Raw genomic sequence first — 26,268 nt, 5'->3', positions numbered from 1 at the left:
GCGTGAAAGAACAAAAGAGATAGGTGCACAGGACGACCGATGACTGATGATATTTTATTCGTAACAAAATCAAGCGCACACATGTGTGCTTTTTTGTTACTTCGAAGATATTTTATCGCAAATATAGTAGAATCCGGCCTGATCAAGTGCATCATCTCAAGTATGTTAACATTCGGGCCTACCAGGTATGTTAACACTCGGTCCTACACCCGACCATGTCGCTGGCTCCCACGATCCTTCCTGGTTTCCCTGGAGGACGACGCTGAGGTTGAATACCACGGGAAGCCTTGCAATTTGACTTGTGGCTCTCCTCAGGCAGGCGAACAATCATTTGTGTAGGTTCACGCTCTTCGTACTTCTTTAGCATATATATATGATATATATTGTTCTTTCCAGAGACGTCAACAACGTAATCGACGTCGACAACGTAATCGACGTAGTCAATAACGGAATCGTGAACCCGAGGCTTGCCTGTGGAACTTCTCTATATGCAAAAAGCAAAGGGGCAAGGTATCTGTCCCAAGATCGCGGTCTCTCTGAGCACATTCTCTTTAACGTCATCTTCAGGGTGCCATTAAACTTCTCGACGAGACCATTTGCCATCGCATGGTAGGGTGTCGTCTTGAGTAGCTTCACTGAGAGCAGACGACTAACCTCTTTCATCAATTCTGAGGTAAACCTTGTTCCTTGGTCAGTGACTATTTCTTTTGGCAAACCGACACGAGAGTGAGTGAGTGAGTGAGTGAACTTTATTGGGTCCACAATAGACGCGAGTAAACTCGACGCTACCTGGCTAGGCCCACTCGGGGACCATCAGGTCAAACCTGATGGCCCTCTCGCAGGCCCTCTGGACTGCCAGGATTTGAGAGGTCTGATCCTGGGCTTTAATAAGCATCATCATTTCCTCTTGGGTGAAAGGGGGACCCGCAGATGCGCAGCCCCACAGGACATGCTCTAAGTCCGCATAACCACCACACAGGGGGTAGTCCGGGCTTGGGAACCGTTCGAGGTACATTGTGTGCAGTGCTGCAGGGCTTGGGTAAGTGCTGGTTTGTAGAAGTCTGAGAGTCACTGCCTGGGCCCTGCACAGTGAGGAGTGCGGCAGAGGCAGAAGTCTTCTTGATAGGTAATGGTGTTTGCATATCTCGTTGTACGAGCAGAGAGGCTCGGGTCGCCCTAGAGAGGATGCATTACCCGGCGCACGGTCAGTCAAACATCGTGCAGCCGAGTGTGCCTCCTCGTTGGGGTTGAGCGAGGCACCTTCAATGTTTCCAAGGTGCGCAGGAAACCAGGCCAATGAGTGATCTTTGAGGTCTTTGGCGTTTTGGATGATACGTAGGGCCTGGGGAGCCACCATTCCCATCTGAAAGGCCCTGATAGCGGTCTTGGAGTCTGGATAAATTATGTCATGTATATCGTCCGTCAATGCAACAGCGATGGCAACCTGTTCTGCAACGCTGGAACTAGAAGCACAGCTGATGATTTTCGAGTCACAGTTGATGACCACTGAGGAGAAGGCTTGTTCTTGAGCGTACGAAGCAGCGTCTACGAAGCATGTTCGATCCTTGTCCAAGCGGGCACTGGCGAGCAGAGCTTTACCCCTGGCTCGTCTTCGTCCTTCGTTGTAGGTCGGATGCATATTGCGTGGCATCCGGTGTATGGAAATCTTGGATCTTATGTCGTTGGGCAGCTTGACAGCGTCGGGACCAACGACCGTGGGGTTACGTCCCAGCATGCCAAGTATGGCTCGGCCCGCTGCGGTGCCAGACAGTCTGACAAACTGAGAAAACTCTTGGGCTTCAACAATTTCTTCGAACGTGTTGTGGATGCCCAACTTGAGGAGGTCTTCTGTGTGCGTTCGGACGGGAAGGCCAAGGGCAATCTTGAATACTCTTCTGATTAGGGCATTGATCTTGAGGCGCTCCGACACCAGCCAGTTGTGCATAGCCGCCGAATAAGCGAGGTGACATAGCACAAATGCGTGGATAATCCTGATCAGATTGTCCTCCCTTATTCCGCGGTACCTGTTGGCGATTCTTCGGATCAGTACGAGGGCGCTTTCAGACTTGGAACAAATGCGTTTGGCGGCGGCTCCATTGGCCCCGTTAGACTCGATAAACATTCCCAGGATCCTGATAGTGTCCACCCGCGGAACTGGGGAGCCGTTACCAGTGAATAACGTAATGTGGCTCTGTTGCTGGCTTCCAGGACCGGTGAGAACCGCCTCTGGGCCTCTTCTTGTAGAGTAAGAGCTCGGATTTGGTGGGCGAGCACCTTAGCCCAGTGGGGATGAGATACCGCTCCGTCACATCGATGGCCTCTTGCAAAGCACCCTCGATCTGACCCTCAAATCCGCTGGGGCACCAGATGGTGATGTCGTCCGCGTAGATCGTGTGGTTAATGTTAGGGATCTTGTTCAAGGCCTTCGACAGGTTGATCATGGAGATGTTGAACAGCGTCGGGGAGATCACCGCTCCTTGAGGTGTTCCCTTTGGCCCAAGCTGATTTTCGTGGGTCAAAAACTCGTCAATCCTGAGTCTAGTGGACCTCGAGGAAAGGAAGGAGCGCACGAAATTGTACGCCCGCTTGCCGACGTCAAGCTCTGTCAGGCTCTTGAGAATAAAGGCGTGCGATATGTTGTCAAAGGCCTTTTCTAAATCCAAGCCGAGAATTGCCTTAATGTCCGCGGAGGTGGAGTCAATGATCTGATGCTTGATCAGCCTCATGGCGTCCTGAGTCGAGAGCCCCGACCGAAAGCCAATCATGTTGTTGGTATAGCATTCGTTAGACTCGAGGTGGTCAGTGAGGCGGTTAAGCATGACGTGCTCGACCATCTTCCCTACACATGATGTCAGGGAGATGGGCCTTAGATTGTCGATGCTCGGCGCCTTGCCTGGCATGGGTATGAGTACTGTGTAGGCTGCTTTCCAGCTCTTGGGAATGTGGCTGCTGCGCCAGATTTCATTCACCCTGTCTGTAAGAAACTCGATTGAGTCGTCGTCGAGATGCTTCAGCATTTTGTTGGTGACCCCGTCGGGCCCAGGGGCAGATCTGCCGTTGAGGGATGCGAGAACCCGCTTGACCTCAGCCACGGTAAAATCCTCGTCCACCGACGCGAGAGAAAATCTCTATCAGTGCTTCTGCTACACGAACTGTGTCAATTGCGGGAAGTGCCACAGCATCCGGATAATGAGTGGCAAAGTCGATTAACGTGAGAACATATCGGTTCCCATGGTCTGACTTTGGTGAAAAGGGCCCGACTAAATCAACAGCCACCCTTTCAAAAGGTGTACGGATCAAAGGCATATTACTCAGCGGGGCGACTCCTACTTTCCCTTTAGGTGTTGTCCTTTGGCACTTGTCGCATGACTTCACGAAGCGTTTTACGTCTCCGTGTACATCTGGCCAATAAAATTCTTGTAGGATGCGATCAATTGTTCTCCTGATACCTTGATGTCATGCCATGAAGCTTTCATGTGTCACTTCTAATATGTCATGTCTAAATGCTTTTGGGACGATCACCTACTAAAATGTTCTGCCAGTAGCCAGGCGGTAAAGGCAATACGTCAATCCTTTTTCTTCGATAAATTCATAGCTGTGACCCTTTCCAGAGTTGAACGACTTGCCCACTTTGGGAAAAATATGTTTCAGCGTCGGGTCTTTCTGCTGTTCTTCAATAAATTGTCCTTTAGTCACGTCACGGAAGACAATTCTTGGAACACATAAAGGACGAATCTTGCCTTTTTCTTCCTCTTCAGTTTTGGCTTTAGCCACGCTCGATACATGCTGAGGCTTCATAGGCGCCTTAGTCTGCTTCATTTTTATCGACGACGAGGACTCCTCATTGGGAGCAGCGGGGTGCTTCCAGTTAGAATCCGGATCGTATGGTCCTCTGACGCCTGGAAGATTTCCCAGAACAAAGTCAAAGAGGCGCTCGTCCATACAAGCCACTGTTAACTTGCCTGTATAGTACGGCGTGTTCACTTGTATGACAGCTTCATGTAGGTAGTTTGTTGAGCCGTCTAGAAGAACAACGTTGTTTTTCCCGTCATATACACCTCTGGAACGAGCCCTCGTCTGGCCATTGTGGTATTACAACCGGTATCTCGTAGTACACGAACATTTCTTCCTAGCAGTCCGCCTTCAACCACTGGCATCCCGTCGATGAGGAAAGGTACAGCATTCCCAGGGTCCTCGTCATCACTGTGACTTGATCGGCGAGTATTCTTTCCTGGACGCTTTGATGCTTTCACTGGACGAGTCCGAACTGGTTGAGATTCGGTGAGTGCAAACGACGAACTCGGTTTGTTGTCTCCGTACAGATTTCGGCAATCTTCAGCTGTATGTCCCGTTCTGTCACAAAAATTGCACTATGGCATATGCATAGGTGAGCTACGGCAGTCAGGAGCCAAATGTCCAAACCGTTGGCAGAGTAAGCACTTGAGTTGTGCTTTCCTGGGAGCTTCAATATTTTTCCCACCGGAATCTTTTGTGTCATTGAAACCTTTTCCTAAGTTTGTCAAGTTCTGCGCTTCGAGAAAGCGATCTGTGAAGCTAGCAAGTTCGTCAAGAGATTTGCACTCTCGCTCTCTCAAGAAAATTACAAGCTTTGTTTGACAGCAGTGCAGAAACTGTTCAGAGATCATGTGATCTCGTAGACCTTCATACGTTTTCGGCACGCTAGCCCTCTCAATCCAATGATCAAAATAGGCTGAAATTCTTGCTGCTAACTGTCTTCCAGTTTCGCCATCTACTGCTTGTGCTTTTCGAAACTTATCTTGGTAGCCTCGAGCCGTGAATTGGAACCTTTGTAGTAATGCATTTTTACCTTCTGGTAGTCTAACGAATCGGCGGCAGTCATCCGGCCGATCACAGTTAAAGCTTCGCCAGTTAGACACATGCTCACAGCACGAGCCCATTGTTCTTGTGGCCAGTCATGCCCTGTTGCTACGCGCTCAAATCGCTGTAAATACGCACTGGACGAGGTAACCCTGTGACCGCTCACCCGAACGCTCGAACAGCCAGGTTCAGGACCGCCAGCCCTCCTTGACCAGTTGCCCAGCGGAAGAACTGGACGAGGTGGCCTCTCAGCTGGTGCTAGCTTTGATTCGGGTGCCGACATAGTGTCGCGGGCGGCGATAGCTCCTATGGGCCGGACGCCCAGCGAGGAAGCTGTGCCGTCGAACGCCGAACCTCGCGCACTGCTCACGCCACGGGCCACGCTCCCTCGAGCGACGCTTTTTGAGGCGCCACTGTCGACGTTCACCAATCGGTGTCGATGATGATGATAACGATCTTAAAGTACACACCCACTCATGGGTATTGGCCAAGAGTCGGTGTCCTCTTCGCCACCGTACGGCACACTGTCTTCATATGTTTGTGTTTGCCACTCCCGTGTGCAATATATTATGACGCTACGATCTCCTTTTTTGAATTCTTTTCGTAACTCATCTCTTGATTTGTCAATTTCACTCGGCATGGTTCAAAAAAGGTGCAAAAAAAGCCTAAAAAAGGCTCGACAGCAGCAGCAGTAAAGCACAGTGAGCCCAACCAGGCAATATGGTAATAGAAACAAGGTTCAAACGTGCACAACGTCGAGTACAACTTTCAGACAGTTGCGTCGCTTTGCTTCTGCCGCTGCCAAGTGAAGTTCCGCTGATCGGCAGTCCAGTATTTAAGCAGTAATCCTTGGCGGAAGTCTCTGCGTGGCGGCTTATTAATCCGAGGGGCGTGGCCGATATGCGGATCTCAGCTGGCAGCCGGTCTTTGGAAATCCGTGACAGTGACGACACGTTCTTTCCGGCAGTGTAAGCCAAGAGCGATCCCTGCACAACTCCGAGAACAACTTTTACACGGTTGCGTCGCTTTGCTGCTGCCGCTGCCAAACGAAGGATACGAAGTGATGGATACCAAGAGAAGTGAAGCGCAGTCGAGGACGGCAGAAAACTGACAGGGGCGATGAAGTTAACAAACTCGCAGGCGCAACTTGGAATCAGCTAGCCCAAAACAATGGTAATTGGAGATCGCACGCAGAGGCCTTCGTCCTGCAGTGGACATAAATATAGGCTGATGATGATGATGAAAACACCACCAGAGACGCAGGCGCAGAAAGAAAAAGAAGGTGCGTTGACTCTCAACTGCGTCCCTTGCGCTGTTTGGTGATCATGTTACCACACCAGCATGCCCAGCTGACCATACGCTTCCTAATAATAAAATTAGACAATCACCATTCCTGTAGCATCGCTAAGATGGCTACAGGAGAACAAATTAATTATTTGCCACCAATTTACTCGAAGTGAGATATCGTTGCAGTTGGAATTTAAGACCCGTCCGCCGGATCTCTTAATAATACCCGCCATCTAGGTGTAATGTTTCTTGTTTTGCCAGTGCAGTGCGTTATCGCCTTGTAGTTCGCAATAGAAGGCCGAAGGAGCCAGCCCCTTGAGCGTGTATGTCCCCGCAACACAAAGTCAGCGCATGCAGGGACCGGCTAATCTAATTTGCTGATCTCATTCTGAATAGTTAAAAAATAAATTTAGTCCATCACTCTCTCTCCTTCCCGTATAACCACTGGTGTACAAGACTGAAATTCCATGCACGCTACAAAGAATTACGCAGCGGTGGAATCTCGAGGTACTAATGCTTCCGACACGTTGGCTAGTGTTTACGCTGCAGGACATAAAGATATTTGCTACACTGACAGCATTGATGTAGATTACTTGCTCAAGATGTACTTATTGACAACCTTACACGTCCACTTCAACCCGACTCTTGTACGAAATCACATGGTGCGTAATTCACTAAGCTGTGCTATTCGTATTTGCTTCGCCAAAACGTTCTTACGCTAAGATAAGCGTGCATCCGAAGTGGAAGCGTATTTACCTTGCAGCGTCGTATGAGAGCCAGGAGGAAGCAAACTCGGATTAAACGACAAGAAATGAAAGAAGTACGGTCAACTGATAGCACGATCGCACATCATGCATCGGTACTTTAGGCTATAATATTACGGCAAATGACTGCACAGCCTTGTTCCACCGCATCTTTTCCCGGGCGTCTGCTACAGCATCGACAAGCGCAAACATGCATGCCCGTTCAATAAAACCGCCGTCAAGAAAATGGCAGTGGAAGAATCACTTATTATTGTCACATTTCTGCGAGCCACCAAACTGATGGACACATGGTGGTATATTTGGCGCAACGAAACGACGCTCAGTGGTGCAATTGACGGCCAAGTCTGCAAGGCTAACCCCACCTGTAGCAACATCACCACGACCACTAGCACGATGTTACAAAGCGACGAAATCTATTTATTTCGACACTACTTAAGGAAAGTGAAGAAAGAAAGCTGCATATAGTCTAGCTTATATGGCCTCAAGGCAAGGCGACCAGCAACCGGATGTTGATCGGTATGGTATGTGATCGCGCTGTACGCGTTTGCAGGTGCGGCTATAGTGCCGCGCATAGGCTAATTATCAGATCCCTCGGCAGCCGCTACCGTCTAAGCGATTGGTCGTCGTCGAAACGCGCCCTCCCTTTGCATAGAATCCCTGTCACAGGCGCCGGAGAGTTATGAAAGCAGCCCTAAAAGAGAAATGCAGACATAAGCAGTGGCTACCGACACTCCAAAATTACGACAAAAAGCTTCACTTAGTAACATCCGCACTTGAAGGTTTGGCTTCCACACACGCCGCGGTGGCTCAGTCAGCTAAGGCGTTGCGCTGCTGAGCACGAGATCGCGGGATCAAATCCCGGCCGCGGCGGCCGCATTTCGACGGAGACGAAATACAAAAACGCCCGTGTGTTGCCTTGTAGTGCATGTTAAAGAACCCCAGGTGGCCAAAATTATTCCGGAGCCCTCCACTACGGTATGCCTCAGAATCAGAAAAGGTTTTGGCACTTAGAACCCCAGAAAGAAAAGGTTTCGCTGCCTATGACATTTTGACATCACATAAGCGTTTATCGCTTCTTCTTGTCGTCTCCTCAGCTGATAAAACACGTTGCTGTCTCGCACCCGATCAAGAGTTTGGTGTGCAGGTTCAGGCGGCCACTCATGGGTTGATGACGCCAGGGAATGGTGCCCCTAACTACGTTGTCTATCATAGCCCAAGTGGCACCTCATATTATTATTATTTGATTTGTAAACATATACACAGGAAAGAGAAAGCGAGGAGCAAGGCTGGCATTTACCAGCCTCACAAGAACACACGTTCAAGGGCACGTCAGAGGAATACGGCACACCACCGTACACGAAGCACCACCTTTCACCATTCTAGCTGGTTTCGAATCAATTCGGTTCAAGTTGTCTATCTTGCACTTTATTAAAACACGTTGGCGGCTAGTTGGTGATGCATATTTATACTTTCTTACGAAAGTAATCCAGTGCTACCTTTTCAAGACGACGACACGGAAAGACGTGACAGGGCGGGCGCTGACTCTAACTATGTTTATTGAAAGACAAACACGTATCGTTTATGAAAAATGAAGGTACTGAGCGCATGTGCATCCGTGCCTGCAGGAAGAACCTAAACATACACACACACAATATAAACCGTAGATTAAGGTGGCCCCGCTGAACATTATTAGCGCTTTGTTTATTAATCTGTTCACTAGCGCGTAGTGAGAATGATGTGGTGCTGACGCGCGTGTCGCCTCTCTGTAAGACAAAAAAAGGCTTCCGATAGCTCGTGCGCTAATCTGTCCTTACTACTAGCTGGCATTTTGATTTTTGAAATTCCCTAATTTTATCAACTCGTGCCTCACAGTTCTTATCGCTTAGATCTTTGCACGAGAGACAATGGGCGGGTAGACTCTGGAATGAGGCTGTAACGTCTCCTAATGACCTTTCACGTTCTCCGGCGCGTTCGTTGTCACAGCGCCCAGTTTGACCGACATAAACTTTGCCACATGAAAGAGGGTTCTCATAGTCCACACCCGTGGAACGCCGTACGTACGGCTTTGTGTGGTTCATTCCACACCCGGAAGTGGCAAGGCCGCCACGTTTAACCTTTGGGCACACATTCGCCAATTTTCCTGGTGCAGAGAAGATAATGTGAACACAGTAGTTGTTACCAACCCCTTTCAAATTGTGGGTCGCCCGATGTATGTACGGGATCACCACTGGTTTGGCTCTGCTACGTTCTTGTGTACGTGTTTTGTTTGGTCTCCCCTTGATTCTCAGTAACAGTGCTTTGGTCACGGCTGCCAAAACATGGTCAGGGAACCCTGCTCTTCGCAGGCTGGTTACCTCTCCTTGAAAGCTCGCCTGCATCATGTGAGGACATTACTTGAGGAGTGCAGATTCAAGAGAAAGTGTCCCAATAGCCCTCTTGACAGTTTTTGATTAAGCCGAATAAAAAGGCAAATACAATCTTTCATGGCTCTAGGGCGATACCACCAGCAAAAACACATATTTCTCCGAGCTTGATATTGATGTTAAAAAATTGTAAGCTATTTTGTTGCGGCAATTCGTACGTGAAAGAGAAGCCTTTGCCACGTTGTCCGAACTCTTCTAAAATACCAATAGCGGTTTCTTCATAATCACCTACATTCCATTCCTTTAAGATTACAAAAAAATCATCAATATATCCAAAAATCTTACGGGCCATTCCATCGTCAGTTAATGATGCCAGAAAGTTGTCAATTGATGCAAGAAAAATATTACACATAACTGGAGCTACACATGATCCTATGCGAATTCCCTGGGGTTGTTAAAACTTTCGGTTGTCAAACTGGATGAATGTGGCGCACGAAAAGTGTCATAACTCTAAACTCTAAAAGTGTCAAAACATTGTCAACGTTGAACCCAGCTGTGTTATGATGGTCAATTGTGCTTCCATGCATTGTCGAACTGCAGTAAACAGATCGTTATGAGGTACAAAATAAAATAGATCATATACATCATGGAGAAAGCGTAGCCTATCTGGTGTGTGTGTGTACTCCTGCGACAATTATTCGCTCCGTTCTTGAGGTTCATTTTATTTCACAGCATCACTCTTGTTCTAGCTGTGGCGGCGCGTGCTTTTATTCGCCATTTCTTTTGTTTTATATGTCATCCTACTGACGCCCCGCTTCCTATCATAGATAGGATTGCCGTCCTCCCGCAGGGGCGTCTGCGTCAGCAGGCGTTTGGTGTGTTGCGACACCACGTACCCGAGCACATGAGGGTCGGACCCTCCCGCGTCTAACCGTGCGCGGCTTAGCCGTGTCCGGGGAAAAGGGGATCCTGGGAGTTGAGCCGAAGCCGGGTGTTTGGACCTTTATGGCCCCTCGGCAGAGGCAACACACTCCTTTGGCCTCTGCTTCACGTAGACGGCACCCCCGGACTGACCCATCCGGGGGAAATCGGTGGTCGCCTTTTCCTATCCCCCTCTCTGCCCTTTTTCTTTCGTATCTCCTTTCTTTACTGTCCTGTCTCCTATTCTCTTCTGTTACTTCCACGTTTTCATAGGCGGCTCGGGTTAACCTTGTGTATGTGCCCTCTCTTGGGTATCTTATATTGGGTTATAGCAGCAATGCACGGCTGGCGTCTGCAGCCTTACACCTTAAGTGCTGCAGCGTCCCCTAGTTGGGCTCCGTGGTGGGTGGCCGCCATTGCCGCCGAAATAAACCGAACTAATATGGGAACACCTGCATTTCCCCGTCTACTTGATCGTCACCCTCACAAGAGGGGGCGCACCGATGAAATACTAAACCTATTCAGACCGAAAGAAATTTTTCCCCGCTACCAAGTTGTGCACAGTGAGATAACTGAAAAACCAGCTCGAACCGTATCCCCTTTTCTTGTTGCGAAAGGCTTGACTGACGCCCTTGGCCCAGGTTACAAGGTCACCAAAATGGCGAGCGGGGACCTCCTGCTTGAGATCCGTGACAAAGCGCAGCACAATAAATTGAACAACCTTGTGGCATTTGGAGACATACCTGTTACCGTCTCACCTCATCGGTCTATGAACACAGCACGTGGAGTAGTGTCTGATGCAGATCTAATCGACTTGTCCGAAACCGAACTATTGGAAGGCTGGAAAGAACAAAACGTAACAAACGTACAGCGCATCAATATCAGAAGAGAAAATAAGGAAATTCCCACTAAACACCTGATCCTGACTTTTGCCACTTGCGATCTGCCAGAAACCATAGAAACCGGATACACAAAGTTAGCTGTCAGGCCATACATCCCCAATCCCAGAAGATGCTTCCAATGTCAAAGATTTGGCCACGGCTCGCAGAGCTGCCGTGGTAGACTAACATGTGCGAAATGTGGAACGCAAGGTCATTCCTCAGACAACTGTGAAGCAGCACCTCACTGTGTAAACTGTGATGGTGAGCATCCAGCTTACTCCCGGTCTTGTCCGAATTGGAAAAAAGAAAAAGAAATTATCACTCTCAAAGTTCGTGAGAATATCTCCTTCAAGGAAGCACGTAAAAGGTGCTCACCATTCCACACGACTACTTATGCTGATGCGGCGCGTAAAGGGGCAGCGTCGCAGCGGCTAATGCCACCTGCACAGCCCGCACGCAGCGAGCTGTCGCTTGTGGCTCCTGCCCCCAGGGTGGAAGGCGCTAAGCCTACTGCACCCAACCAGCAAACAGGCCCGGTTACCCTAGGGTGGCCGGCACAACAACAGTCCTCAGTGGCAGCCTGCGCTTCGCATAGCGAACCCGCAGGCTCGCCAGCAGCTCCCACGGTGGGTGCAGTCAAGGCTGCCTCACCCTCACCGGCCCCTGCTGGCGCTAGCAACAGCCGGCGCAGCTCAGGCCCAAAGGCAGCCCCATCGACCTCAGGGCTGGTGGGCGCGAATGCCTCGTCCTTCGCGGGGAGACTTTCCCGCGAAACTTCTCGCTCGCAAGAGCGCGTGTCCGGCTCTTCACAAGAAGCAATGGACACCACACCTATCCCGACGGCGCACCAAGCGCCTAAGGAGCGGCGAGGTTCCCTCGACCGCTTCAGAAAGGACAAATCCCGCGTTACAGGGCCTGGAAAGGGCTCTGTAATCTAAAGCAACATTTCCATTTTTAGTACACACAGCACCAATTTACTTTAATTATGGATACACAAATCATTCAATGGAACGTCAGAGGCCTTCTTAGAAACCTCGACGATGTCCAAGAACTTATTTACCAACACAATCCAAAAGTGCTGTGTGTACAGGAAACGCACTTAAAATCGAAACATACAAATTTTCTCCGACAGTATGTTACGTTTCGTAAAGATCGCGATGATGCTCTCGCATCATCAGGCGGTGTTGCCATTGTAATTCACAAAAGCATCGCATGTCAACGTTTGCAGCTACAAACGCCCCTTGAAGCAGTGGCAGTTCGACTTGTTCTTCTAAACAAGCTCATCACCATCTGCTCACTTTACATACCCCCCCATTACCACTTACATAAACATGAATTTCAGTCCCTTATAGATGAATTGCCAGAACCCTATCTTGTTCTTGGCGATTTCAATGCGCACAGTAGTCTGTGGGGCGACTCTCGTATCGATGCGCGAGGTCGTCTTGTTGAACAATTTCTTTTCTCCTCTGGCGCGTGTCTCCTGAACAAGAAGGAACCTACATTTTACTGTCTCGCAAACAGAACCTTTTCTTCTATTGATCTTAGCATAGCTTCCCCGTCTCTATTATCTGAACTTAAATGGGAAGTTACCAAAAATCCGTACGGGAGCGATCACTTCCCAATACTACTGCGAACAACCAAAACTGAGCCGTCACCACAAGCCCCTCGATGGAAGATTGACACAGCCGATTGGGAGAAATTTCGAAATCTTACTAGTAGCATCTCCGGGGCTGACATGTCTTCGTTAGGAATTGATGCTGCTGTAGAGTATTTCACTGCCTTCGTAATTGATGCCGCTTCTAAGTGCATATCCGAAATAAGTGGTGTGGCATGCAAACGCCGTGTCCCATGGTGGAACGACGAATGTAGAAACGCTCGTAGGAAACAGAACAAAGCGTGGGGTTTGCTACGTGATTCACCTACTGCGGAGAATCTTATCAACTTTAAGAAGATAAAGTCACAAGGCAGGAGAACGCGCCGACAGGCCAGAAGAGAGAGTTGGCAGAAGTTTTTATCAGGTATACACTCGTACACAGATGAGGCCAAAGTATGGAACAGGGTTAACAAGGTGAGAGGACGCCAAACATATTCACTCCCTTTGGTAAATACACAGGGCGACAGCTTGGAAGACCAAGCGAACCACCTGGGTGCACATTTTGAACATGTGTCGAGTTCATCGCACTATTCTCCGGAATTCACAAAATACAAAGCAGCAATAGAAAAACAAAAACTGGACCGAAAGAGCACCGGGAACCAGCCATATAATTTACCTTTCTCTTTAGCAGAGCTTCATGCATCACTCGCCTGTTGCAACCAATCTGCCCCAGGCTCTGACCGCATATTATATGAAATGTTGAAGAACCTACCCTCTGAAACGCAGAAAACCCTTGTCTGTCTGTATAACTCTATATGGACCTCCGGCGAGATCCCCTCTGCCTGGAAAGAGGCCATAGTGATCCCTATCCTGAAGCAGGGGAAGGATCCATCCTCTGTATCGAGTTATCGGCCCATAGCGCTAACAAGCTGTCTCTGCAAAGTCTTTGAAAAAATGATAAACCGTCGCCTATTACATTTCCTAGAATCAAACAGACTGCTTGATCCATACCAGTGTGGTTTTCGCGAGCGTCGATCCACCACTGACCACTTGATACGTATTGAGGCGCAGATACGCGAAGCTTTTGTTCACAAACAGTTCTTCTTGTCTGTATTTTTAGACATAGAAAAGGCCTACGACACCACATGGCGGTTTGGCATACTGAGAGACCTCTCCCACTTTGGTATACGTGGTAATATGTTAAATGTGATTGAGAGTTATCTGCTGAATCGCACATTCCGTGTTCGAGTTGGCAATGTTTTATCCCGACCTTTTGTGCAGGAAACTGGTGTACCCCAAGGAGGCGTGCTCAGTTGCACACTCTTTATCGTTAAAATGAACACGCTTCGTGCTTCTTTACCACCAGCTATCTTTTATTCCATCTACGTGGACGACGTACAGATAGGCTTCAAGTCCTGTAACCTCGCAGTGTGCGAGAGACAGGTACAGCAGGGGCTCAACAAAGTGTCTAAGTGGGCAGAGGAAAACGGGTTCAAAGTAAACCCCCACAAAAGTTCTTGTGTTCTTTTCACCAGGAAGAAAGGTCTTGTTGCAGATCCAACTATCGAAATGTATGAACAACAAATACCTGTGAACAAAGAACACAAATTTTTAGGCATCATACTTGACTCTAAGCTTACTTTCATTAGCCACATAAAACATCTAAAGGCGAAATGCCTAAAAACAATGAACTTACTGAAAATTTTATTTCACACATCCTGGGGCACCGACAGGAAGTGTTTAATGAACCTTCACAAGAGCCTCATTCGGTCACGATTGGACTATGGTGCCGTAGTATATCACTCTGCCGCCCCGAGCGCGCTAAAAATGCTAGACCCCGTCCACCATCTAGGTATCCGCCTGGCCACTGGCGCATTCAGAACAAGCCCCGTTGAAAGTTTATACGTAGAATCCAATGAGTGGTCACTCCATTTCCAGAGAACATACATCAGCCTCACCTATTTTCTCAAAGTACACTCCGATAGTGAACATCCTTGTTCTGCAACCCTTAATGATTTGAAGTGTGCAACGCTTTTCTATAATCGACCCTCTATGAGGCGGCCTTTCTCATTGCGTGTAAGAGAACTTAGCGAAGAGATGGATATCCCACTTCTAGAACATCGCCTAATGTCTCCAGCTAAGCTTTCACCGCCCTGGGAGTGGCAGGTGATAGAATGTGATCTATCCTTTGTAGAGGTCACAAAGCACGCTCCCGAGCTCGAAATTTCAATGCATTTCCGCGAACTTCAATCGAAGTACTCGTGCTCGGAATTCTATACCGACGCATCCAAGTCCCATGCTGGCGTATCTTATGCAGCTGTTGGCCCCTCCTTTTCTAAATCTGATGTATTGAACCCCCTAACAAGTATCTTCACAGCAGAAGCATACGCAGTACTGTCTGCGGTGAAACATATCAAGAAATTAAAACTAGAAAAAGCAATAATATTCACAGACTCGTTAAGTCTTGTAAAAGCACTAACATCTTTACAAAAGCATAAAAATCCTGTTTTTATTGAGCTTTACTCACTCTTGTGCAACATTTACCAATCTCATAGACATGTAATAATATGCTGGGTGCCTGGCCATAGAGGCATCGAGGGCAATGTGCTCGCAGACCAGTTGGCCAAAATAACTACATCACAAGCTATTAATCCTGCTGCTGCTATTCCCTCCACAGATCTGAAGCCTTTTTTGCGAAGGAAACTGCGAGGCCACTGGCAGCGTCTGTGGGACGCTGAAACAACTAATAAGCTCCACTTGATTAAGCCACAGTTAGGTTTCTGGCCCTGTACAACTAAAACACGACGTACTGATGTCCTATTCTGTCGTCTCAGAATAGGACACACATATGGTACTCACAATTTTCTATTGAATGGAAATGATCCTCCAACATGTGGTAGATGTGGCGACAGGCTCACCGTCCTCCACGTCCTCTTGGAGTGTCGGGAAGCCGAAAGAGAAAGAAAGAAACATTTTCCTCTCGCATATCATTATTGTGTTCCTCTGCATCCCGCTATGTTTCTCGGTAAAGAACCACTTTTCAGCACCAACGCAGTCCTTGCTTTCTTGAAAGATGTTGTGCTACATGTTACTAGCCCAATAAGTTCGTAGTGCATCCTCTCTCTAGAGGATGTTGCTGCGATAGTTTTTTAACTGCACATGCCTCCAGGCCCTTGTGTTTCAAGGGCTCTGTTTAGGCACTTGTGCCTCTGGCCAATTCTTGTATCTTTAATTATTTGTAACTCGTATCATTCTTTCGCAATGCATTGCTCATGTCCATAGTACACATAATCACTCATTGCATAATCTTATTACTATAGATTTTACGCACTTTACAGCGACTGATTTTAGGCCCCTTTACAGCCATGCCACATCTAATGTTCATATAATTCCCTATTCATCTACCACTAACAAGCCATTACCATCGTCTTGGCGCGAACTAATACTGTCATGGCGCTCTTTGGCCATACCTGGCCCTTGCGCCACTAAACTCCAACAATCATCATCATCAGGATTGCCGTCCGTCGTATGCGTAGGCCTACGTTCGCTCACACCGTAGGCCACAGAATGCGCAAACCGTGAGCACATACACTACGTCGCTTCGACTTAATGCTGAATTGAAACTAGGAGCAATATAATAAAAGGCTGAGGCTTACAGCACGGTAGAAGACAGCGAATTGTACAACAGAAAAAAAAGTTTTGTTAATCATAAACGTTTAGGCGTTTGTATAATCTCCCATGGAGTAATGTAGCATCGAAAGCGGCGGGACAAATAATTATCCGCAGCCCTATGAGCGAGAGAATGCTCAAACTAGAAAAATTAAAGATATAGGTACTCAAAACACATCAATGACAAGCTTGACGGTTCTCAGGGATGAAAACTACGCTTGTATTTGCTACTTCTTAACGGAGTTTCATTAGGAATATGAAAAATCCGGCTATTGCACGTACAAAGAATCATAGCCTATCAGACGTTGCGGACAAGTTCGCCGCCCAGCAATAATTTCAATGGCTTGTACAGCAGCACACGCCCAATACAATCATGCACTAAAGCTGCTCAATACATTTTGCGATGGCAAATCAGAGCGCGCCACAAAAGTATAAGCACGCACCATCCTCGGCTATTGGTACTGGCCTCAGTAGTAGCGGATCGGGTCGAGCGGCGCCGATAGACATCATCAGGTTTGTGAGGCAGCTACCCACCTATCAATGAAATTTCTTATGTCGGTAGCTGCGACGGCAGTTTAGCCGCAAGTATACTGAACTTCACCCCTGCTCTACCATTACCTACAAGCCTTTTATGCAAAGCTTTATGGGCTCACTTGTGTCGGGGTCAGTGCACGCGTACGCGGTATCGTCATTACCATTGGCTCCAACGTATCTTTTCCGCAGCTGACTCGTTGGCGCCCCTCGGCTTGCGCTCGTGGTCGTGCTCGGAACGCGCTTGTGCCACTGCTCCCACCACGTTCGTCGTCGTCTTCTGCCACAGCTGGCTCGTTGCCGTTCATCATTCCAGCGTATAATTTCACTTCTCTTCTGTCGTCGCAATGGGGAGGCCGCGTTTACAGGGGTATGAGCCAATGCCTAAGGGAGGTTTGAGCCATTCATTGTCTTACATGACGGACAGATTTAATTTTGAAGCAATTTAATTTCAAAGAATCGCAGGCGGCAACCACGCCACCGAGCAGACTCGAGACATCGCCCGCAAGCGACAACAGGGACGAGCACAGAATTGTACAACGCAACGGAAGAAAAAGTTACACGAAATGGAAGCAAAAATAGAAGCAAAGGGAAGGAAAGTAGTAGCTAGGTGAAGTAAACACATGACAGCCTTCGCTTACCCTCCCTTTCTCGACAAGGGAAGGGCTGGTGATTTTTTTTGTACGACAGCGCCCGTCTTTGCAGCTGCGGGCATCGCAAGCTTGCTCATCTTACGAACAGTTTGAGCTTTCTGAATATGCTTTTTTCGTAACATTTTTCTTAAGACCCCCCCCCCCAAAAAAAAAATCCTTCGTAAGTTCGCTTAGTGAATTTCGCACATGATCTTTTACATAGCGAGATCTGAGCGCGTCTGCTTTTCCACCCACAAGGAAAAACTAAACGGCTGAGCTCTGCCCAAACCCAATTTTCATAAGTTGTTATGTAAGTCCGGTGCCCACCAGTGTGCAATACACAAGTTCATTTCATTCAGAGTTTCAAATTACATTCAGTCCTACCTGACGCACACACCTGACTTCTGTTATCGGTATCGTTTATTGGTCCACTGAATAAATGGGTACTCCAGGTACAACAATATAATTACAATATTACTAGTGTTACACAACATTTACAGATCATCATCATCATCATCATCATCAGCCTATATTTTATGTCCACTGCAGGACGAAGGCCTCTCCCTGCGATCTCCAATTACCCCTGTCTTGCGCTAACGTATTCCAACTTGCGCGTGCAAATTTCCTAACTTCATCATCCCATCTGGTTTTCTGCCGACCTCGACTGCGCTTCCCTTCTCTTGGTATCCATTCTGTAACCCTAATGGTCCACCGGTTATCCATCCTACGCATTACGTGGCCTGCCCAGCTCCATTTCTTCCGCTTAATGTCAACTAGAATATCGGCTATCCCCGTTTGTTCTCTGATCCACACCGCTCTCTTCCTGTCTCTTAACGTTAGTCCTAAGATTTTTCGTTCCATCACTCTTTGTGTGGTCCTTAACTTGTTCTCGAGCTTCTTTGTTAACCTCCAAGTTTCTGCCCCATATGATAGAATGCAACGATTGTACACTTTTCTTTTCAACGACAGTGGTAAGCTCCCAGTCAGGATTTGGTAATGCCTGCCGTATGCACTCCAACCCAATTTTATTCTACTGTAAATTTCTTTCTCGTGATCAGGGTCCCCTGTGAGTAATTGACCTAGATACACGTACTCCTTTACAGACTCTAGAGGCTGACTGGCGATCCTGAATTCTTGTTCCCTTGCCAGGCTTTTGAACATTAAATTTGTCTTCTGCATATTCATCTTCAACCCAATTCTTACACTTTCTCCATTAAGGTCCTCAATCATTTGTTCTAATTGATCCCCATTGTTGCTGAAAAGGACAATGTCATCTGCAAACCGAAGGTTGCTGAGATATTCGCCGTTGATCCTCACTCCTAAGCCTTCCCAGTCTAAGAGCTTGAATACTTCTTCTAAGCATGCAGTGAATAGCATTGGAGAGATTGTGTCTCCTTGCTTGACCCCTTTCTTGATAGGTAACCTTCTACTCTTCTTGTAGAGAACCAAGGTAGCTGTGGAATCCTTGTAGATGTTTGCTAAGATATTCACGTATGCCTCCTGTACTCCTTGATTACGCAATGCCTCTATGACTGCTGGTATCTCTACTGAATCAAATGCCTTTTCATAATCTATGAAAGCCATCTAGAGAGGTTGATTGTACTCCGCAGATTTCTCGATTACCTGATTTATGACATGGATATGATACATCGTAGAATATCCTTTCCTGAAGCCAGCCTGTTCTCTTGGTTGGCTGAAGTCAAGTGTTGCCCTGATTCTATTGGAAATTATCTTGGTGAATATTTTATACAATGCTGAAAGCAAGCTAATGGGTCTTCAGTTCTTTAACGTCTCCCTTCTTATGGATTAGTATAATGTTGGCGTTCTTCCAGCTCTCTGGTACACATGAAGTTGTGAGGCATTGCGTATAAAGGGCCGCAAGCTTTTCAAGCATGATATCTCCTATATCTTTGAATAAATCTACTGTTATTCCATCTTCTCCCGCAGCTTTTCCCCTGGTCATGTTTTTCAAGGCGCTTCTAACTTCAGCACTAGTTATAGAAGGAGCCTCTGTATCCGGTTCATCACTATTTTGAATGAAAGTAGCTTGGCTGTTTTGGGCACTGTACAGGTCAGTATAGAATTCTTCCGCTGCTTTTACTATGTCATCGAAATTGCTGATGATATTACAATGCTTATCTTTCAGTGCATACATCTTGCCTTGTCCTATGCCAAGCTTTCTTCTTACTGATTTAATGCTGCGTCCATATTTTACAGCTTCCTCAATCTTTCCCACGTTATAATTTCGAATATCCCTTACTTTTTAACACGAAAGTGTTTTATGCCGGGGTCCACCAAGACTTCACTGACGTATTTCCGTCACGGAAATACGTCATGTTCTATGACGTATTTCCGTCACGGAAATACGTCATAGAACATAATACAAAGAAAGAAACCAGAAGAAAAAGTTCCACAAACACGCAAAATTGCGAAATCGAACCCACGACCTCTCGGTCCGCGACGATAGATCGCCGAGCGTTTAACCCATTGCGCCACAAACGCATTTGCAGAGAGCTACACAGACGCGCCTTATATATCTAACACTCCTCCGTGTACCCGCGCTCTTGCTCGGGGCGGTGCCGCCGCCTACGAGCAGAAAAGAGAAGTACTGCATTATGACACTAACGCGCACCGACAGTGAACGCTTCGGTGGTCTCAGCACTACGACGCCTCGATGCCAGCATTCGAAGGGACGCTGGCATCAAGAAGCACTACCAACGCCACCTAGGTGGCGTTGGTAGTGGCGTTCACCGTACTCAGCACAGCGGAGCGTGGCCTCCGCAATTAGCTCCGAAAATGTTTCTGAAGTTGATCGCGGAGGCTGCAATTACGACGCGCTGTACGCGCTGATTTGACTCGGTGACGATTCAGTTACGTGCTTTGTCTTGCGCGTTGTATTAGTGTGTCAGTTACGTGCTTCGTCTTTCGCGTTGTGCTAGCGTGTGCAGCGTAGTGCAGCTTCCATATGCACGACGCTTGCTCATGGTCATCGACGTTGGTAGTCGTGATGGAGGAGACGTGCCACCAAGCGTCAGCGTGGGTGCATCAACGCCTAAGGGCGCTTTAGCCACAAAACACCAATAGACATTATATATCAATGTGCAATAAACATTACACTACTTCTGTGAAGACACGTTTCACTTTCGTGTTCTATACCGATTCCTATATAAGAGGGATCAACCACATTTTTTTTATTTTGTTGATTAGTTTTGACAGTTCAGCGAATTGTATCTGATCTCTTTAGTTGGACATTTTCATCTTCTGTCGTTTCTTTATTAGGTCCTTTGTTTCTTGGGAGAGCTTACCTACTGGTTGCCTTGGTGCCCTACCTCCCACTTATATTGCTGCTTCTGAGATCAACCTTGTTACGGTTTCATTCATTACCTCTATGTTGTCGTTATCTTCCTTTTCTAAAGCTGCATATTTGTTTGTAAGCACCAGCCTGAATTGGTCTGCTTTTACCCTTACTGCCTCTAGGTTGGCCTGTTTCCTCTTGACTAATTTCACTCTCTCTCTCTTCAAATTGAGAGAAATCCTGGACCTCACTAACCTATGGTCACTGCACTTAACCTTACCTAACACTTCTACATCCTGTACTATGCTTGGATCGGCAGAGAGTATGAAATCAATTTCATTCCTTGTTTCGCCATTAGGGCTTTTGTAGGTACACCTCCAGTTGCTGCGCTTCCTGAAGAAGGTATTCATTATTCGGAGCCTATTCCTTTCCGCGAATTCTACTAACATCTCTGCTCTTGCATTCCTAGAATCGATGCCGTAGTTGCCAATTGCTTGCTCACCAACCTGCTTTTTCCCCACTTTTGCATTGGAGTCGCCCATGACTAAAGTATACTGAGTTTGCACCTTTCTTATTGCTAGTTGAACATCTTCATAAAACTGTTCTATTTCTTCATCATCGTCACTAGAGGTTGGGGAATAGGCTTGTACTACCTTCATTTTGTACCTCCTATTCAGCTTTATTACGACGACTGCTAGTGGTGCTAGGAGCTAGTAGTGGCTAGTAGTGGTGCTAGCTGCTAGTAGTGGCTAGGAGAAGTGGTGGCGTGGAGCAGAGGTAGAATACTCGGCTTCAAATCTGAAGGTCGTAAGTTCAAATCATACTCCAGTCCACCACATTTTCAGGCATGGAGTGGTGCCTGACACCGGCAAGAAAAAAATATATCGCCGAGAGCTAGGGGGGCTATACTAGTTCAAGTGCAACCAAACTAGGAAGGCCCACTAAGCTTCATCAAAGTCACTCCCTCACTAGAACAGGAATTGGCCTCCCTGGTGCAGTATTCGGCCACTACCTCCATCATGACTTACCGATCTTAACTCATCATAATAATTCGTGGCACGTTATACAGCAGAAAGTACAGTATTAAGCTAAACGCATATATTCTGCATATGAATGCGGAAAACATTGCACCGTCATTGGTTCTCACGTAAACAATGTATGAAAGATTTGTAGCTTGGTATACTAAACAGCTCTGAAGTCTACAAGTCACCAAGGTAGAGTTTCAGAAACGTGGATACAATTAACTGCCATGAAGTCCTTTCTGATATTATCACACGAAACTGATACCAGGGTTATCAGTTGTCCAGGTTTAGCTCTTCGCCAGTGCTACTTTTTCCTGTGTACTGAAGGCAGTCTCGAAGCAGAACTTACGACCTAGTACTAAACTTTTTCTGCACTACTTAGGAAATACTGCACTACTTAGGTCTCCCAGGGTACCTCCCTGTTTTTACGACGGCTGCAATTTTTCTGGGTTGGGCAAGTAGGATCTAGCTTGTTCCACAAACAGGCCGCCAGCTTATCTGACGCCTTGGAGTATTTTCAAGACAGATCGATTTTATGCAAGCCAACCTGCTGGGCGGCGGAAGAAACTCGCCGGCAATTCTCGAAGTCACTTGCTCATCTGTGCCATACAGACTGCAAAATCTGACAGATACGTTTCGAGTGCGTTGAAGACGGTTGCATGAAACAACTTGCTTGGATTTCCTTCGGACCCGCGTTGTACATGGCTTGAGAAGATTCCGCTCGTGCCTTGCAAAAGCGAACTGCCAACATTGAAGCCTTGGTACTCGGGGAATTCCGGGTGAAGTAGTTGGGCCATATAAGAGCGCCCGATTTAACAGGGAAACGATCAACAAAAGGCTCGTGTTAAGTATAATAACAGTGCTCCTTCAGAGTAAGAGGTAGTTTTGAACCCAGCGCTGCCGCGTTCATTTGTTCTCCTTTTTCCCCTCTACTGCGCGCTGTATGCTAGTTAATGATAACCCGAGCATTGTCGCAAAGCTCATCACTCCTCTTGCTTTCTGAAGGCGGCGGCAACATCTGCCTGCGAGCATCCACATCTCCTACCCGTTCTCACTATAACCGGCAATATCGCACGCATTGTTCACGCTGAGATTGAAGTTGCCGCTGCAGTTCCACCAATGTCCGTGGCCTATACGACTCCACGAGACCTTTTTATAAATTAGAACATTGAAGAACAACAATCGACCATCGTCAAATTTCACGTATTTTGATCTGTCAATATATATGATTATGTGACGCCTTACGTGCTCCCTGAAATTTGAAGTCGATGCGCTGGTCCCACGTTCTACGAATACCCATACAATAAGGCGCGTGTAGCGCCGAGCGTGTGGCGGCTATTCATACCGGGCAATAATGGTCAAATTATTTATACGTTATAATTTTCAAGTTATTATATAGAACTATAATAGAAATATATTATAAAGAAATATATATCATTTTCAAGTTATGGTACAGAACTTTAAAAAATTGCCTGTGGCGATAGCACAATTGAAGCCCTTGAGATGGTTTATTCGAATAGGCGGACATTAATATCCCAGAAAACTCGAAAACTCGGTAAATCCTAAAAATTATCAGCCTGTATACGCGTCGGCGTATAGATTGCAGCGCAATCGCTGGTGCTCGCGAACCTTCCAGAATGTATACGCATGTACGCACGCAATCTGATCAGAAAATATTATTTCACAATAGAAATGGGCAACCACATTCCAAAAAGTTAGGATAGATGAAGGTGCGTCTTCCGCTAAGCGATAGCATTGGAACAATTCTTAGCCGGTAAAAAACGGTCTCAGGAAAAAGGAAAATGAGCTACGCCTGTAGCCATTATCAGAAACCACGTAAAATGGCGCACGTTAAACGCTTTTATATCTATTTCACTAACTTTTCATGGGCTATATTTTCCGCCATTGATGCAGTCTTTGAAGCTCGCAGCATTAGCTTACTTTTCCAACGTCCGTCGGATGCCTAGTACTCCCGGCTTACCACCCAGATATAGCAAAAGTTGAGTCAATATAGCATAGGCTAAAGTAAAGCACTGCACCGGCTCGGGCTTACCCGAAAGCCCGGACCAGGTAGAACAGTTTTTTCACGGGCTTGGGCCGGGATCGGGCACAGCGTGTGCTTTTTGACCCGGGCCCGGGCCGGGCTCGGGTTTTTTTACACGTGCCCGGGCCAGGCTCGGGCTTTCTGGTGGTGTACATGTAACGTGCAGCGAGTTATTCTCGGGCGTCTCAACTCTGAAAAACATTATTTTTAGGTCTCGGGCCGGGTTCGGGCCGGTTTCGAGTCGGGCTCGGGCCGGGCTCGGGCCTAAGGTAAAGGGGTGACGGGCCGGGCCGGGCGGGTAACATAGACTATTTCCGGGCCCGGGCCGGGCCCGGGTCTCGCCATAATAGTTTTGATCGGGCTCGGGCGGGACGCCCAACGTAAAAACGGGCCCGGGCCGGGCCCGGGCCGGGCTCGGGCGGAATAAATCGGCCCGTGCAGTGCTCTAGGCTAAAGAGGATGGGGGCAAAAGCCTGCCTGCTCACGAGACATTCATTACTTTACTTGACATTTTCATTCTAATGCGTTGTTACTTCCTATTATTTGTTTTCTGCCACCAAAGGTCGTGGGTTCGACTGTCTTAATGAACTCTACCATAATTAACGGCGCCCTAATTAACGCCAAAGATAGTGAGTTTGACTCTCGACCTTAACAATATCTCCATGTGGGTTCGATTCCACCACAGGTCGAGGGTTCGAGTGCCTTAATATCTGTATCTTAATTAACTGTTAATTATTGAAGTTTGCCTTAATTAACACCACAGGCCACGCTGATGCTTCGTCGCCTCGGCTTTAAGCTTTCTTCTAAAGAAAGTGATGACCTAGTTTGCCCTAATTAAAACTAAACGTCGCGGGTTACACTCCCACCAAAGGTCGTGGGTCCTAATTAAATTCGCCGTAATTAATACCACAGGTAGCATGTTCGACTCCCTATTAACTTTGGTGCCACGAATTTAAGTGCCATAACGCCGGACATCAAATATTTCGTCACATGATCCGTGCAAGGCTATCACCTTAATTAGAAATTCCCGACACCTTTGCCCGCACGGCCGCATCACTCACCGACGCCCTACCGACGTGTCGGTGACTTGCCCTTCATTCGTTGCTTACCGTGTCTTATATAATGACTCTGAGATGCTACAACTTTCCCGGCTTTCCATATTTTCCTACGTGACCCCACTAACAGACGTGGAGGTGGCCGTAATAATAGGTGGTCATAAAAATCTTCAGCAGCGACATTAAGCCAACCTCGTGTTTGGAAATAATATTCGTCCTTCGTAATGCGTCCTATCCTCCTGGGATAATTGGTATTTGTTATCACCCTGCTAGTAGTGACCCTATTTGTATCCGAACTCCTCGAGGCTTTTAGCTCTCTAACCGAATCTTATCGAGATCTTCCGATACTGCTGTTCGGCGACGTTAATTTTCTGGCAGTATCCTTGACTAATCTAGCATAAGTAGCCTCCAAAAACGGGGTCCAGAGCGATTTCATCAAATCATGCCTAACCTTTGGATCTACGCAAATCATCGATGTAGCCACACGCTGCAGCGATAATTGTGCTACTATTCGAGACCTTCTCGGCTCTAATCCCGACAGGGTATCAAAAATGACGTTTTTACCAGGGCTCAGTGACCATTCAGTAATCCATGCTTCCTACTGCTGTCAACTTTTGCATCCCACAAAGATTACTAAAACAATACCATTAGAATAATGGTAATTATTCTGCTATAAACTCTGAGCTTGAAGAATTTGCTACTTTTCGTCTGACTTTTCAAAGCGTTGAATTTCGACTAACTAGTTACCCTTTAAAAACAAAATAATACACTTCCTCACAAAGCATGTGCCCAACATTATCTTAACGAAAAGAAGTCATCCCCATGGTTCAATGTCACACTGAAGCGATTAAACAATAAAAATAAACAAATTTTTTGTTCCGCTAAACGCTCCAATGACGCATGCACGTGGAGCTAGAGCACTTCACTGGCCGATTTTTTCAGCCCGGGCCCGGCCCGGGACCGTTTTTACGTTAGGCTGCCCACCCGAGCCCGATCAAAACTTTTATGGCGAGACCCAGGCCCAGCCCGGGCCCGGAAATAATCTACGTTACCCGCCCGGCCCGGCCCGCCACCCCTTTACCTTAGGCCCGAGCACGGCCTGACCCCGGCTCGAAACCGGCCCGAACCCGGCCCGAGACCGAAAAATACATGTTTTTCCGAGTTGAGACGCCCGAGAATATCTCGCTGCACGTTACATGCGCACCACCAGAAAGCCCAAGCCCGCCCGGGCCCGCGTCAAAAAACCCGAGCTCGGCCCGGGCCCGGGTCAAAAAGCACACGCCGTGCCCAAGCCCGGCTCGACCCTGTGAAAAAACTGCTCTTCCTGGTCCGGCCCGGGCCACGAGCCGTGCCGGGCCCGCGCTTTCGGGT

This window comes from Dermacentor silvarum, chromosome 2, assembly GCF_013339745.2.
Source record: "Dermacentor silvarum isolate Dsil-2018 chromosome 2, BIME_Dsil_1.4, whole genome shotgun sequence".
Classification (NCBI taxonomy): Eukaryota; Metazoa; Arthropoda; class Arachnida; order Ixodida; family Ixodidae; genus Dermacentor; species Dermacentor silvarum.
This window is presented reverse-complemented; position numbering follows the sequence as displayed.